A 5,389-nucleotide genomic window follows, 5' to 3' on the forward strand; every position below is an offset into this window, starting at 1 on the left:
AGGCTGGTACACATTTTGAATAGAGTGAAGGAAAAGGAGGCCTTATTTTTAAACCCTATTGATGCTATTATTATTAGGCCTATTAACAATGATAAATAATAATGATAATAATAATAATAATAATAGTGTGATAATAATAATATTTAATATTATTATTATCATTGTAATTATTATTATTATTATTATTATTATTATTATTATAACGCGTGACTACCGGTCCGCGAAAAAAAAATGGGACTCAAACCGGTCCCTGGTGCTAAAAAGGTTGGGGAACCCTGGCCTAGACAGTCTCCAAATATTAACCCTATAGTAATTCTATGGAGAGAACTGAACCTCCCATTTGCCAAGCTACAGCCACAAACCATTAATGTTTTAGAAATAATGTTCAAAGAAAAATGGGCAAAAATTGTTTCTACTATATGCACAAACATTGTCATTAACTAAAAGAAGCATCTAACCTCAGTGCTAGAAAACTAGGGCTTTGCCACAAAGCACTTTATCTTCTTTAGCTAGAGGGGTCAAATACTTATTAGCCTAAATTAAATACAAATAAATTAAAATATATTATTTTAAGTTATTTTCTGAAATTTCTTTTTGATATTCTGTCTCTCCATGTTTGAATACATATTATCATAAATGTATAGACTGATCATGTCTTTATTAGTGGGCAAACGGGCAAAATCAGCAAGGGATCAAATACATATTGGACTCACTGTAGTCCAGAACACGGTGGCTTTTAGAAAGATCACTGATCCACAGAAACTCTGCTGCTGTCTGCTGTAGCTGGTGACACTGCCTCTGTGGGGACCATCACGTCCCATGGGGGTACCATGCTCCCTCTTGCAGGAATTCCCACGGGGTGACACACACACACACACTGCATGTGCACGCACACACACACATGCACGCACGCACGCGCACACACACACACACACACACACACACACACACACACACACACACACACACACACAAACACACACACGCACACATGCACTCGTGTGCATTCACACACGCAGTTGGCCGATTATCTTAACAGCCTGGTGGTAAATCGATTCCATTTATGAGCACCCCTTGGTGTTGTATACGACACATAATGCTGTTATCATACATTTCATCTTCACTGTCCAGACAAGCAGGAACAGGTCAACCTCAGTTGGCTGAGGTCAGCCACCGTTGCGTTGCCCCTGCTCCTCAATGCCACTGAAATCTAATAACATGCTGCATTAGATACACACCAAGACCCGGACTGTTTAGAATCAACACACACCAACTGAAAAGTTTGGTCATCAACCTGCCCACATCTGGCATTATTATTATTGTTATTATTATTTTTAAATTATTGTTATTATTATTATTTTAAAATATATTTTTAGGGGCTTTTATGCCTTTATTTGACAGGATAGTTGAAGATGGTGACAGGAAGCGAATGGGACAGAGAGACAAGGTAGGATCAGGAAATGACCCCGGCCGGACTCGAACCGGGGACCCTGTGGGTGGGCATGCAAGCCCAAATGTGGGGGGCTTAGCGCGCGCTGCACTACAGCACCCCATCTGGGATTATTATATGGAATCATTTGTAAAAGATGGTACGTGTAAAAGTGCTGTGAGTTATTTTGTACCACAATGCTCACCTTCTTTCAGCAACAGCTACAGCATGACCATACCCCGAGCCTGGTTACAACCTCAAGATCATCCTGCAAGCCAGTTTGAGTGTTACTAACTTGCACCTGAGTTATAAATTCTTGCTGGTCTGATTCAGTCTGTTGTCTCTACTGAACAGACTGCGCTACATAACTAAATTGGGTGGAACTCTTGCCGTAATGATTGGCAAGAACTATCTTCAAACCATTATAAGCTAATTACCTTGACAGTACAGAGGTAATTACCCGAACTTGGTTATACTGAAGGGAACTGCCAAATTTTTTTACCACCAATTTTCACACTCTTTGCAGTAACATACATGTTCAAAACTCTTAACACTTTTGCACCAACTACAGTCCATGGGGGCAAACCGTGTTCACGTTTGTTTTTTTCCACACAATTGCATTCAATGACCACTTCCACCAAATTTCACGACATCATGAGCAAGAACAAAATCATGAACAAGCTGAGCAACATTTACAGGTATTTAGACACTCTTTTCAAAACAGTTATGCCTTACGGTCAAAACCTAAATCAAATTGTATTCAATTTACCAAAACGTAACATTTTGTATTGTGCCAGATAAATTTAATAATATTTTTTAGGCATAAAATCACAATTTATTTTACCATTCGTTGTAATGTTATACACTTATAGGGATTGATGTTTATTGCATCGAAGTCGAAGTACTCCGAATGTGTTACTACACCTTTCATTACAGTGCTATTTCTTTATCTAGGTAGCAAATCGCCACGTTTCATTTAGAATTTGATGGGGGTGGTAAGTATTTGTGAAAAAGGTAACATTTGTGAATGGGCAGCATGAACTCTGGAAATAAACCACAACAATATTAAACATTGCACCTTTAAAGCTTGTTTGTGTTTTTTAGTATGACTTCATTGACCACCACAGCAAACTTGTGTGTGACTGCATGTGTGTAGCACAGAAGAAGCAATTTGGTAAAATATTGGTAAAAGTAATTTGGTTAAATAGTTTTCCCATCTGTCACTCATTTAGCAGCACATTTTAACTGATGTGCTAAGAGTTCTTCAAATTGGAATTGGTGCCCTGGAAAAAGTATGAAAATGATTGTCAAAAAGTGTATTTGGTGTACTGTAGATCCATGAGAGCAGCTCGACCCTGACCATTCATCATAATAGGTTAAAATGCTGCAACATGATCTCCAAAAATTCTGTGTTCCTGGACACGGATGTTAAGGACACAAAATCCGTGTCCAGGAGCACGGATTTTGCCAAAATCCCGTGCTCCTGGACACGGGATTGTTTTCCGTGATGGACACACGAAAGTGCTCTCTCTATACTCCCACAGCTCTATGTTTCCACAGTCCTGTGTTTTCTCAGGATTTTTCTAATTTCAAATATTTTTCTAAAAAAAAAGAACATTTCTTACTGACAGGTTAGGGTTAGGGATTGTTTTGGTCTGGGCACAGCCAGTTTTCTTTCATTCATTATATGAATGTGATAGCCTAGCAACCAACTGGAAAAGGTATTTCTCAAAAATACGTCTTTAATGACAGGTTAAGGTTAGGGAATGTTTTGGTCAGGGCACAACTTAAATTGCTATAGCATTATTTTGTTCAGGATTAGCATTTGGTATGTATTTTCTAATGATAGAGTTAACACAGTGTTGTGGCAATAGCCTATAGAAAGCACTTCCGTGTGCCCATCACGGAAAACAATTCCGTGTCCAGAAGCACGGAAAACAATTCCGTGTCCAGGAGCACGGAATTTTGGCAAAATCCGTGCTCCTGGACACGGATTTCGTGTCCTTAACATCCGTGTCAAGGAACACAGAATTTTTGGAGATCAGGATGGTTAAAATTGTGCCTTTACTTCATTTCTATCTGAATGCATGTAATATTGATAAAGAATGTCAATCATTTAACCCCTTAAGACGCGGCTTTATACAATTGCTGTTACCAGTATGGTAATGACCAAGTCGTGGTGCATTACTAAAGGGCCTGTGTTGTGTCATAGTATTGTAGTGCTATGGTAGTTACATTTCAATGACTATTACAGCGTGCCACTGGAGGTACGGCGCACATTAAGGGGCTAAACATAGCAAATTCTGCATGCACTTAGTGGTTTGTGACTACTGTAGCTCATAACAGGTCGGCTTACTGGAGGTCATTACATGGTTGTAATAAAACCTATATGACTCCCACATTAATCATATCCAGTTATTTACATTTGCCCTTTAATTTAATAGAGTAGCCTATATCTGAAGCATTAAGAGACATGGGCATGCAGACATGCAGCTTTGACAGCTTTGACAGCTCTGTTGATTCAGAGTGACATCCATGCACGGTGAAATGTCTGAGAACCTCACAGCTGTCAATGAGGAGAAATGCTGGCATAAACAACACTTATCTTGCCAGACTGTACCACATATCTGAAATGTCATGTCCGATGATTTGGAGACACATACAGTAGGCCTACCAATTGTCCACATGCTGCATGATTAGGGTGACAGTTACTGCCAAGAGCATTTCTATGGCAGTGGGTCATTGTTGTATCCTAAGTTTAACTGCTGCCGTTTCCTAGTTTCTTATATGTTCCCGTCACATTTCTTTGTCAGGAGCTAGTGGAGTTTCCAAAACTCTGAATTAGATTGGAACTATACACTGTTAAGGCAGACATCACAAAGCAGCTGTCAGGTTAGAGACATCTTTGTGGCATTTTGTGTGATGTATGACATTGCAATGCATCACTCCTCTTGGACATAAATGTCTAAGCTTGGCAGAATCAGTGGGCATGATGCTGCATTGTGTGTGTACCAATGCCAAAGAACCAAGGTTGCAGCTGCTCCAAAACTCTGCTGCAGAATGAACACACTCTGAGCATGCTCTTTCCCCTCATGCATCCATACAGTAGATCAGTTTTGTCAATTTCCATGCCAGACAATCCAATCTACCAATTAGCTGAAATCTGTCTCAAGTATCCAGGCACTTCACTCTAAGGGAGTGCAGCAGATAACACGCTGATTGGTGTGTTTCACCTTTTTCCTCAAACCGGACTAATTACGAATTTCATTCCCTTCCACACACCTGGTCTTTGAGTATTTCTATCCGCAAGATAAATTGTCCACACAATACCCCAAGATGCTAGGTTAAATCACTTTTTTTTCTCGGTTACAGTGTGGTTATATTTACTGTCAATGAGTGTGGTAGATCACCTATACCTTAAAGCCATCACATGTTATCTGCCATTATGAGTTACTGTATCTAGCGTGAACTAGTCTTCACAAACGTAACACACTGGAACACCTGTATTTGTTTGACTGAAATATATAATGTATATAAAAAGTACTTGCGTCCTAGAGGTGCTTATCAAGCTAACATGGTGGACAGTGAAGCTGCACGGGCCTCCCCGTATCTCTATAGCCTATTTTATATACATGGGACAAAGCTTTGCTCTGTCACTGAGAAGATGGATGTTTGCCATTTCATATCCGCTGCTGGAATAAGCTTGCTTGCTTTTTTTCCCTCTCTGGCTTCTCTCTCTCTCTCTCTCTCTCTCTCTCTCTCTCTCTCTCTCTCTATCACGCGCACGCTCTCTCTCTCTCTCTCTCTCTCTCTGTCTCTCTCTGTCTCTCTCTGTCTCTCTCTCTCTCTCTCTCTCTCTCTCTCTCTCTCTCTCTCTCTCTCTCTCGCTCTCTCCGGTTGCTGCCATTTCTCTCTGGAATGAGGGTTTGTCCAACAGCCGTTATCGCTTATCTCATTCTG

Source organism: Engraulis encrasicolus, chromosome 16 (genome assembly GCF_034702125.1).
Source record: "Engraulis encrasicolus isolate BLACKSEA-1 chromosome 16, IST_EnEncr_1.0, whole genome shotgun sequence".
NCBI classification, from domain to species: domain Eukaryota; kingdom Metazoa; phylum Chordata; class Actinopteri; order Clupeiformes; family Engraulidae; genus Engraulis; species Engraulis encrasicolus.